Raw genomic sequence first — 12538 nt, 5'->3', positions numbered from 1 at the left:
CCTGCTTCTGATTCTGATTCCCTGCCTCTGATTCCCCATCTCTGATACCGCACATCTGATTCCCTGCCTCTGATTCCCCACCTCTGATTCCCAATATCTGATTCCCCGCCTCTGTTTCCCCGCCTCTGATTCCCCGCCTCTGTTTCCCATATCTAAGTCCCCGCCTCTGATTCCCCAACTCTGATTCCCCACCTCTGATTCCCCAGCTCTGATTCCCCACCTCTGATTCCCCATATCTGATTCCCCGCCTCTGAATCCCCAACTCTGATTCCCTGCATCTAATTCCCCAGCTCTGATTCCCCGCCTCTGATTCCCCGTGTCTGATTTCCTGCCTCTGATTCCCCGCCTCTGATTACCCATGTCTGATTCACCGCCTCTGATTCCCCGCCTCTGATTCCCCATATCTCATTCCCCGCCTCTGAATCCCCATCTCTGATTCCCGGACTCTGATTCCCCACCTCTGATTCCCGGCCTCTTATTCCCGGCATCTGATTCCGGCCTCTGATTCCCGGCCTCTGATTCCCTGCTTCTGATTCTGATTCCCTGCCTCTGATTCCCCATCTCTGATTGCGCACATCTGATTCCCTGCCTCTGATTCCCCACCTCTGATTCCCCATATCTGATTCCCCGCCTCTGTTTCCCCGCCTCTGATTCCCCGCCTCTGTTTCCCAATATCTAAGTCCCCGCCTCTGATTCCCCAACTCTGATTCCCCACCTCTGATTCTCCAGCTCTGATTCCCCGCCTCTGTTTCCCCATATCTAAGTCCCCGCCTCTGATTCCCCAACTCTGATTCCCCACCTCTGATTCCCCGCATCTGATTCCCAGCATCTGATTCCCAGCCTCTGATTCCCTGCCTGTGATTCCCAACCTCTGATTCCCCACCTCTGATTCCCCATATCTGATTCCCCGCCTCTGTTTCCCCGCCTCTGATTCCCCGCCTCTGTTTCCCCATATCTGATTCCCCGCCTCTATTTGCCCACCTCTGATTCCCCACCTCAGTTTCCCCAGCTCTGATTCCCCGCCTCTGATTCCCCGCATCTGATTCCCTGCATCTGATTCCCAGCCTCTGATTCCCTGCCTGTGATTGCCAACCTCTGATTCCCCACCTCTGATTCCCCATATCTGATTCCCCGCCTCTGTTTCCCCACCTCTGATTCCCCGCCTCTGTTTCCCCATATCTGATTCCCCGCCTCTATTTGCCCACCTCTGATTACCCACCTCAGTTTCCCCATATCTGATTCCCCGCCTCTGAATCCCCAACTCTGATTCCCTGCATCTAATTCCCCAGCTCTGATTCCCCGCCTCTGATTCCCCGTGTCTGATATCCTGCCTCTGATTCCCCGCCTCTGATTACCCATGTCTGATTCACCGCCTCTGATTCCCCACTTCTGATTCCCCATCTCTGATTCCGCACATCCCATTCCCTGCCTCTGATTCCCCGCCTCTGATTCCCCGCCTCAGATTCCCCGTGTCTGATTTCCTGCCTCTGATTCCCCGCCTCTGATTACCCATGTCTGATTCACCGCCTCTGATTCCCCACCTCTGATTCCCCATCTCTGATTCCGCACATCCGATTCCCTGCTTCTGATTCCCCGCCTCAGATTCACAGCCTCTGATTCCCCAGCTCTGATTCCCCGCCTCAGATTCCCCGCGTCTTATTCCCTGCTTCTGATTCTGATTCCCTGCCTCTGATTCCCCATCTCTGATACCGCACATCTGATTCCCTGCCACTGATTCACCACCTCTGATTCCCAATATCTGATTCCCCGCCTCTGTTTCCCCGCCTCTGATTCCCCGCCTCTGTTTCCCCTTATCTAAGTCCCCGCCTCTGATTCCCCAACTCTGATTCCCCACCTCTGATTCCCCAGCTCTGATTCCCCACCTCTGATTCCCCATATCTGATTCCCCGCCTCTGAATCCCCAACTCTGATTCCCTGCATCTAATTCCCCAGCTCTGATTCCCCGCCTCTGATTCGCCGTGTCTGATTTCCTGCCTCTGATTCCCCGCCTCTGATTACCCATGTCTGATTCACCGCCTCTGATTCCCCACCTCTGATTCCCCATCTCTGATTCCGCACATCCGATTCCCTGCCTCTGATTCCCCGCCTCTGATTCACCGCCTCTGATTCCCGGCCTCTGATTTCCCGCCTCTGATTCCCTGCCACTGATACCCCGCCCCTGATTCCCCACCTCTGATTCCCCATATCTGATTCCCCGCCTCTGTTTCCCAGCCTCTGATTCCCCGCCTCTGATTCCCCATATCTGATTCCCCGCCTCTGATTCCCCAACTCTGATTCCCCGCCTCTGATTCCCCAGCTCTGAAACCCCGCCTCTGATTCCCCGCGTCTGATTGCCGGCCTCTGATTCCCCGCCTCTGATTCTCCATCTCTGATTCACAACCTCTGATTCCCCACCTCTGATTGCCCATATCTGATTCCCCGCCTCTGTATCCCCGCCTCTGATTCCCCAGCTCTGATTAACAATATCTGATTCCCCACCTCTGATTCCCCACCTCTGATTCCCCGCCTCTGATTCGCCAGCTATGATTCCCCGCCTCTGATTCCCCAGCTCTGATTCCCTGCCTCTGATTCCCCGTGTTTGATTCCCTGCCTCTGATTCCCGGCCTCTGATTCCCCATCTCTGATTCACCGCCTTTGATTCGCCACCTCTGATTCCCCATATCTGATTCACCGCCTCTGTTTCCCCGCCTCTGATTCCCCGCCTCTGATTCCCCATATCTCATTCCCCGCCTCTGAATCCCCATCTCTGATTCCCGGACTCTGATTCCCCACCTCTGATTCCCGGCCTCTTATTCCCGGCATCTGATTCCGGCCTCTGATCCCCGGCCTCTGATTCCCTGCTTCTGATTCTGATTCCCTGCCTCTGATTCCCCATCTCTGATTGCGCACATCTGATTCCCTGCCTCTGATTCCCCACCTCTGATTCCCCATATCTGATTCCCCGCCTCTGTTTCCCCGCCTCTGATTCCCCGCCTCTGTTTCCCAATATCTAAGTCCCCGCCTCTGATTCCCCAACTCTGATTCCCCACCTCTGATTCTCCAGCTCTGATTCCCCGCCTCTGATTCCCCGCATCTGATTCCCTGCATCTGATTCCAAGCCTCTGATTCCCTGCCTCTGATTCCCAACCTCTGATTCCCCACATCTGATTTCCCATATCTGATTCCCCGCCTCTGTTTCCCCGCCTCTGATTCCCCGCCTCTGTTTCCCCATATCTGATTCCCGGCCTCTGATTCCCCGCCTCTGATTCCCCGCCTCTGATTCCCTGCCTCTGATTCCCCATCTCCGATTCCCTGCCACTGATACCCCGCTCCTGATTCCCCACCTCTGATTCCCCATATCTGATTCCCCGCCTCTGTTTCCCCGCCTCTGATTCCCCGCCTCTGATTCCCCATATCTGATTCCCCGCCTCTGATTCCCCAACTCTGATTCCCCGCCTCTGATTCCCCAGCTCTGAAACCCCGCCTCTGATTCCCCGCGTCTGATTGCCGGCCTCTGATTCCCCGCCTCTGATTCTCCATCTCTGATTCACAACCTCTGATTCCCCACCTCTGATTGCCCATATCTGATTCCCCGCCACTGTATCCCCGCCTCTGATTCCTTAGCTCTGATTAACAATATCTGATTCCCCGCCTCTGATTCCCCACCTCTGATTCCCCGCCTCTGATTCGCCAGCTATGATTCCCCGCCTCTGATTCCCCAGCTCTGATTCCCTGCCTCTGATTCCCCGTGTTTGATTCCCTGCCTCTGATTCCCGGCCTCTGATTCCCCATCTCTGATTCACCGCCTTTGATTCGCCACCTCTGATTCCCCATATCTGATTCACCGCCTCTGTTTCCCCGCCTCTGATTCCCCGCCTCTGATTCCCCATATCTCATTCCCCGCCTCTGAATCCCCATCTCTGATTCCCGGACTCTGATTCCCCACCTCTGATTCCCGGCCTCTTATTCCCGGCATCTGATTCCGGCCTCTGATCCCCGGCCTCTGATTCCCTGCTTCTGATTCTGATTCCCTGCCTCTGATTCCCCATCTCTGATTGCGCACATCTGATTCCCTGCCTCTGATTCCCCACCTCTGATTCCCCATATCTGATTCCCCGCCTCTGTTTCCCCGCCTCTGATTCCCCGCCTCTGTTTCCCAATATCTAAGTCCCCGCCTCTGATTCCCCAACTCTGATTCCCCACCTCTGATTCTCCAGCTCTGATTCCCCGCCTCTGATTCCCCGCATCTGATTCCCTGCATCTGATTCCAAGCCTCTGATTCCCTGCCTCTGATTCCCAACCTCTGATTCCCCACCTCTGATTTCCCATATCTGATTCCCCGCCTCTGTTTCCCCGCCTCTGATTCCCCGCCTCTGTTTCCCCATATCTGATTCCCGGCCTCTGATTCCCCGCCTCTGATTCCCCGCCTCTGATTCCCTGCCTCTGATTCCCCATCTCCGATTCCGCACATCTGATTCCCTGCCTCTGATTCCCCGCCTCTGATTCCCCGCCTCTGATTCCCTGCCTCTGATTCCCAACATCTGATTCTCCACCTCTGATTCCCCATATCTGATTCCCCGCCTGTTTCCCCGCCTCTGACTCCCCTCCTCTGATTCCCCGACTCTAATTCCCCGCCTCTGATTCCCCAGCTCTGATTCCCCGTGTTTGATTCCCTGCCTCTGATTCCCTGCCCTGATTCCCCATCTCTGTTTCACCGCCTTTGATTCGCCACCTCTGATTCCCCACCTCTGATTCCCGGACTCTTATTCCCGGCATCTGATTCCGGCCTCTGATTCCTGGCCTCTGATTCCCTGCTTCTGATTCTGATTCCCTGCCTCTGATTCCCCATCTCTGATTGCGCACATCTGATTCCCTGCCTCTGATTCCCCACCTCTGATTCCCCATATCTGATTTCCCGCCTCTGTTTCCCCGCCTCTGATTCCCCGCCTCTGTTTCCCAATATCTAAGTCCCCGCCTCTGATACCCCAACTCTGATTCCCCACCTCTGATTCTCCAGCTCTGATTCCCCGCCTCTGATTCCCCGCATCTGATTCCCTGCATCTGATTCCAAGCCTCTGATTCCCTGCATCTGATTCCCAACCTCTGATTCCCCACCTCTGATTCCCCATATCTGATTCCCCGCCTCTGTTTCCCCGCCTCTGATTCCCCGCCTCTGTTTCCCCATATCTGATTCCCGGCCTCTGATTCCCCGCCTCTGATTCCCCGCCTCTGATTCCCTGCCTCTGATTCCCCGCCTGTGATTCCCCATCTCTGATTCACCACCTCTGATTCCCCACCTCTGATTCCCCATATCTAATTCCTCGCCTCTGTTTTCCCGCCTCTGATTCCCCGCCTCTGTTTCCCCATATCTGATTCCCCGCCTCTGAATCCCCAACTCTGATTCCCTGCCTCTGATTCCCCAGCTCTGATTCCCCACCTTTGATTCCCCCCGTATGATTCCCAGCCTCTGAATCCCCGTGTCTGATTTCCTGCCTCTGATTCACCGCCTCTGATTCCCCATCTCTGACTCACCGCCTCTGATTCCCCACCTCTGATTCCCCATCTCTGATTCCGCACATCTGATTCCCCGCCTCTGATTCCCCGCCTCTGATTCCCTGCCTCTGATTCCCCATCTCCGATTCCGCACATCTGATTCCCTGCCTCTGATTCCCCGCCTCTGATTCCCCGCCTCTGATTCCCTGCCTCTGATTCCCAACATCTGATTCCCCACCTCTGATTCCCCATATCTTATTCCCCGCCTCTGTTTCCCCGCCTCTGATTCCCCTCCTCTGATTCCCCAACTCTAATTCCCCGCCTCTGATTCCCCAGCTCTGATTCCCCGTGTTTGATTCCCTGCCTCTTATTCCCTGCCCTGATTCCCCATCTCTGTTTCACCGCCTTTGTTTCGCCACCTCTGATTCCCCTTATCTGATTCCCCGCCTCTGTTTCCCCGCCTCTGATTCCCTGCCTCTGATTCCCAACCTCTGATTCCACACCTCTGATTCCCCATATCTGATTCCCCGCCTGTGTTTCCCCACCTCTGATTCCCCGCCCCTGTTTCCCCATATCTGATTCCCCGCCTCTGATTCCCCAACCCTGATTCCCAGCCTCTGATTCCCCAGCTCTGATTCCCCGCCTCTGATTCCCCGTGTTTGATTCCCTGCCTCTGATTGCCCGCCTCTGATTCCCCATCTCTGATTCACCGCCTTTGATTCGCCACCTCTGATTCCCCATATCTGATTCCCTGTCTCTGTTTCCCCGCCTCTGATTCCCCGCCTCTGATTCCCTGCATCTGATTCCAAGCCTCTGATTCCCTGCCTCTGATTCCCAACCTCTGATTCCACACCTCTGATTTTCCATATCTGATTCCCCGCCTCTGTTTCCCCGCCTCTGATTCCCCGCCTCTGTTTCCCCATATCTGATTCCCGGCCTCTGATTCCCCGCCTCTGATTCCCCGCCTCTGATTCCCTGCCTCTGATTCCCCATCTCCGATTCCGCACATCTGATTCCCTGCCTCTGATTCCCCGCCTGTGATTCCCCACCTCTGATTCCCTGCCTCTGATTCCCAACATCTGATTCCCCACCTCTTATTCCCCATATCTGATTCCCCGCCTGTTTCCCCGCCTCTGACTCCCCTCCTCTGATTCCCCAACTCTAATTCCCCGCCTCTGATTCCCCAGCTCTGATTCCCCGTGTTTGATTCCCTGCCTCTGATTCACTGCCCTGATTCTCCATCTCTGTTTCACCGCCTTTGATTCGCCACCTCTGATTCCCCATATCTGATTCCCCTCCTCTGTTTCCCCGCCTCTGATTCCCTGCCTCTGATTCCCAACCTCTGATTCCACACCTCTGATTCCCCATCTCTGATTCCTCGCCTCTGTTTCCCCGCCTCTGATTCCCCGCCCCTCTTTCCCCATATCTGATTCCCCGCCTCTGATTCCCCAACTCTGATACCCCGCCTCTGATTCCCCAGCTCTGATTCCCCGCCTCTGATTCCCCGTGTTTGATTCCCTGCCTCTGATTGCCCGCCTCTGATTCCCCATCTCTGATTCACCGCCTTTGATTCGCCACCTCTGATTCCCCATATCTGATTCACCACCTCTGTTTCCCCGCCTCTGATTCCCCGCCTCTGATTCTCCATATCTCATTCTCCGCCTCTGAATCCCCATCTCTGATTCCCGGACACTGACTCCCCACCTCTGATTCCCGGCCTCTTATTCCCAGCATCTGATTCCCGGCCTCTGATTCCCGGCCTCTGATTCCCCGCTTCTGATTCTGATTCCCTGCCTCTGATTCCCCATCTCTGATTCCGCACATCTGATTCCCTGCCACTGATTCCCCACCTCTGATTCCCCATATCTGATTCCCCGCCTCTGTTTCCCCGCCTCTGATTCCCCGCCTCTGTTTCCCCATATCTAATTCCGAACCTCTGATGCCCCAACTCTAATTCCCTGCCTCTGATTCCCCGCGTTCTATTCCCTGCCTCTGATTCCCCGCCTGTGATTCCCCATCTCTGATTCACCACCTCTGATTCCCCACCTCTGATTCCCCATATCTGATTCCCCGCCTCTGTTTCCCAACCTCTGATTCCACACCTCTGATTCCCCATATCTGATTCCCCGCCTCTGTTTCCCCGTCTCTGATTCCCGGCCCCTGTTTCCCCATATCTGATTCCCCGCCTCTTATTCCCCAACTCAGATTCCCCGCCTTTGATTCCCCAGCTCTGATTCCCCGCCTCTGATTCCCTGTGTTTGATTCCCTGCCTCTGATTCCCCGCCTCTGATTCCCCATCTCTGATTCACTGCCTTAGATTCGCCACCTCTGATTCCCCATATCTGATTCCCCACCACTGTTTCCACGCCTCAAATTCCCCGCCTCTGATTTTCCATATCTCATTCCCCGCCTTTGAATCCCCATCTCTGATTCCCGGACTCTGATTCCCCACCTCTGATTCCCGGCCTCTTATTCCCAGCATCTGATTCCTGGCCTCTGATTCCCCATATCTGATTCCCCGCTTCTGATTCTGATTCCCTGCCTCTGATTCCCCATCTCTGATTCCGCACATCTGATTCCCTGCCTCTGATTCCCCACCTCTGATTCCCCATATCTGATTCCCCGCCTCTGTTTCCCCACTTCTGATTCCCCGCCTCTGTTTCCCCATATCTAATTCCCAACCTCTGATGCCCCAACTCTGATTCCCTGCCTCTGATTCCCCGCGTTCTATTCCCTGCCTCTGATTCCACGCCTGTGATTCCCCATCTCTGATTCACCACCTCTGATTCCCCACCTCTGATTCCCCATATCTAATTCCCCGCCTCTGTTTTCCCGCCTCAGATTCCCCGCCTCTGTTTCCCCATATCTGATTCCCCGCCTCTGAATCCCCAACTCTGATTCCCTGCCTCTGATTCCCTGCTTCTGATTCTGATTCCCCACCTCTGATTCCCCATCTCTGATTCCGCACATCTAATTCCCTGCCTCTGATTCCCCATCTCTGATTCCCCATATCTGATTCCCCGCCTTCTGTTCCCCGCCTCTGATTCCCCGCCTCTGTTTCCCCATATCTAAGTCCCCAACTCTGATTCCCCAACTTTGATTCCCCACCTCTGATTCCCCAGCTCTGATTCCCCGCCTCTGATTCCCCGCATCTGATTCCATGCATATGATTCCCAGCCTATGATTCCCTGCCTCTGATTCCCAACCTCTGATTCCCCACCTCTGATTCCCCATATCTGATTCCCCGCCTCTGTTTCCCCGCCTCTGATTCCCCTCCTCTGTTTCCCCATATCTGATCCCCGCCTCTATTTGCCCACCTCTGTTTCCCCGCCTCTTTTTCCCCATATCAGATTCCCCGCCTCTGAATCCCCAACTCTGATTCCCTGCCTCTAATTTCCCAGCTCTGATTCCCCGCCTCTGATTCCCCGTGTCTGATTTCCTGCCTCTGATTCCCCGCCTCTGATTACCCATGTCTGATTCACCGCCTCTGATTCCCCACCTCTGATTCCCCATCTCTGATTCGGCACATCCGATTCCCTGCCTCTGATTCCCCGCCTCTGATTCACTGACTCTGATTCCCCAGCTCTGATTCCCCGCCTCTGATTCCCCGCGTCTTATTCCCTGCTTCTGATTCTGATTCCCTGCCTCTGATTCCCCATCTCTGATTCCGCACATCTGATTCCCTGCCTCTGATTCCCCACCTCTGATTCCCCATATCTGATTCCCCGCCTCTGTTTCCCCTTCTCTGATTCCCCGCCTCTGTTTCCCCATATCTAAGTCCCCGCCTCTGATTCCCCAACTCTAATTCCCCACCTCTGATTCCCCAGCTCTGATTCCCCGCCTCTGATTCCCCGCATCTGATTCCCTGCATCTGATACCCAGCCTCTGATTCCCTGCCTGTGATTACCAAACTCTGATTCCCCACCTCTGATTCCCCATATCTGATTCCCCGCCTCTGTTTCCCCGCCTCTGATTCCCCGCCTCTGTTTCCCCATATCTGATTCCCCGCCTCTATTTGCCCACCTCTGATTCCCCACCTCAGTTTCCCCATATCTGATTCCCCGCCTCTGAATCCCCAACTCTGATTCCCTGCATCTAATTCCCCAGCTCTGATTCCCCGCCTCTGATTCCCCGTGTCTGATTTCCTGCCTCTGATTCCCCGCCTCTGTTTACCCATGTCTGATTCACCGCCTCTGATTCCCCACCTCTGATTCCCCATCTCTGATTCCGCACATCCCATTCCCTGCCTCTGATTCCCCGCCTCTGATTCCCCGCCTCTGATTACCCATGTCTGATTCACCGCCTCTGATTCCCCACCTCTGATTCCCCATCTCTGATTCCGCACATCCGATTCCCTGCTTCTGATTCCCCGCCTCTGATTCACAGCCTCTGATTCCCCAGCTCTGATTCCCCGCCTCAGATTCCCCCCGTCTTATTCCCTGCTTCTGATTCTGATTCCCTGCCTCTGATTCCCCATCTCTGATTCCACACATCTGATTCCCTGCCTCTGATTCCCCACCTCTGATTCCCCATATCTGATTCCCCGCCTCTGTTTCCCCGCCTCTGATTCCCCGCCTCTGTTTCCCCATATCTAAGTCCCCGCCTCTGATTCCGCAACTCTGATTCCACACCTCTGATTCCCCAGCTCTGAATACCCACCTCTGATTCCCCATATCTGATTCCCCGCCTCTGTTTCCCCGCCTCTGATTCCCCGCCACTGTTTCCCCATATCTGATTCCCCGCATCTGAATCCCCAACTCTGATTCCCTGCATCTAATTCCCCAGCTCTGATTCCCCGCCTCTGATTCCCCGTGTCAGATTTCCTGCCTCTGATTCCCCGCCTCTGATTACCCATGTCTGATTCACCGCCTCTGATTCCCCACCTCTGATTCCCCATCTCTGATTCCGCACATCAGATTCCCTGCCTCTGATTCCCCGCCTCTGATTCACCGCCTCTGATTCACCGCCTCTGATTCCCGGCCTCTGATTTCCCGCCTCTGATTCCCTGCCACTGATACCCCGCCCCTGATTCCCCACCTCTGATTCCCCATATCTGATTCCCCGCCTCTGTTTCCCCGCCTCTGATTCCCCGCCTCTGATTTCCCATATCTGATTCCCCGCCTCTGATTCCCCAACTCTGATTCCCTGCCTCTGATACACCAGCTCTGAATCCCCGCCTCTGATTCCCCGCGTCTGATTACCGGCCTCTGATTCCCCACCTCTGATTCCCCATATCTGATTCCCCGCCTCTGTTTCCCCGCCTCTGATTCCCCACCTCTGATTAACAATATCTGATTCCCCGCCTCTGATTCCCCACCTCTGATTCCCCGCCTCTGATTCGTCAGCTATGATTCCCCACCTCTGATTCCCAGCGTCTGATTCCCCGCCTCTGATTCCCCATCTCTGATTCCCCATCTCTGATTCCCCATCTCTGATTCCCCAATTCTGATTCCCCGCCTCTGATTCCCCAGCTCTGAATCCTCGCCTCTGATTCCTTGCCTCTGATTCCCAACATCTGATTCCCCACCTCTGAATTCCCATATTGATTCCCTGCCTCTGATTCCCCGCCTCTGATTCCCCAACTCTGATTCCCCGCCTCTGATTCCCCAGCTCTGATTCCCCGCCTCTTATTCCCCGTGTTTGATTCCCTGCCTCTGATTCCCGGCCTCTGATTCCCCATCTCTGATTCACGGCCTTTCATTCGCCACCTCTGATTCCCCATATCTGATTCCCCGCCTCTGTTTCCCAGCCTCTGATTCCCGGCCTCTGATTCCCCATATCTCATTCCCCGCCTCTGAATCCCCATCTCTGATTCCCGGACTCTGATTCCCCACCTCTGACTTCCGGACTCTTATTCCCGGCATCTGATTCCGGCCTCTGATTCCTGGCCTCTGATTCCCTGCTTCTGATTCTGATTCCCTGCCTCTGATTCCCCATCTCTGATTGCGCACATCTGATTCCCTGCCTCTGATTCCCCACCTCTGATTCACCATATCTGATTTCCCGCCTCTGTTTCCCCGCCTCTGATTCCCCGCCTCTGTTTCCAAATATCTAAGTCCCCGCCTCTGATACCCCAACTCTGATTCCCCACCTCTGATTCTCCAGCTCTGATTCCCCGCCTCTGATTCCCCGCATCTGATTCCCTGCATCTGATTCCAAGCCTCTGATTCCCTGCATCTGATTCCCAACCTCTGATTCCCCACCTCTGATTCCCCATATCTGATTCCCCGCCTCTGTTTCCCCGCCTCTGATTCCCCGCCTCTGTTTCCCCATATCTGATTCCCGGCCTCTGATTCACCGCCTCTGATTCCCCGCCTCTGATTCCCTGCCTCTGATTCCCCATCTCCGATTCCGCACATCTGATTCCCTGCCTCTGATTCCCCGCCTCTGATTCCCCGCCTCTGATTCCCTGCCACTGATTCCCAACATCTGATTCCCCACCTCTGATTCCCCATATCTGATTACCCGCCTCTGTTTCCCCAGCTCTGATTCCCCGTGTTTGATTCCCTGCCTCTGATTCCCTGCCCTGATTCCCCATCTCTGTTTCACCGCCTTTGATTCGCCACCTCTGATTCCCCTTATCTGATTCCCCGCCTCTGTTTCCCCGCCTCTGATTCCCTGCCTCTGATTCCCAACCTCTGATTCCACACCTCTGATTCCCCATATCTGATTCCCCGCCTGTGTTTCCCCACCTCTGATTCCCCGCCCCTGTTTCCCCATATCTGATTCCCCGCCTCTGATTCCCCAACCCTGATTCCCAGCCTCTGATTCCCCAGCTCTGATTCCCCGCCTCTGATTCCCCGTGTTTGATTCCCTGCCTCTGATTGCCCGCCTCTGATTCCCCATCTCTGATTCACCGCCTTTGATTCGCCACCTCTGATTCCCCATATCTGATTCCCTGTCTCTGTTTCCCCACCTCTGATTCCCCGCCTCTGATTCCCCATATCTCATTCCCCGCCTCTGAATCCCCATCTCTGATTCCCGGACTCTGATTCCCCACCTCTGATTCCCGGCCTCTTATTCCCGGCATCTGATTCCGGCCTCT

This window comes from Narcine bancroftii, unplaced genomic scaffold, assembly GCF_036971445.1.
Source record: "Narcine bancroftii isolate sNarBan1 unplaced genomic scaffold, sNarBan1.hap1 Scaffold_160, whole genome shotgun sequence".
NCBI classification, from domain to species: Eukaryota; Metazoa; Chordata; class Chondrichthyes; order Torpediniformes; family Narcinidae; genus Narcine; species Narcine bancroftii.
Note: the sequence above shows the minus strand (reverse complement) of the source record.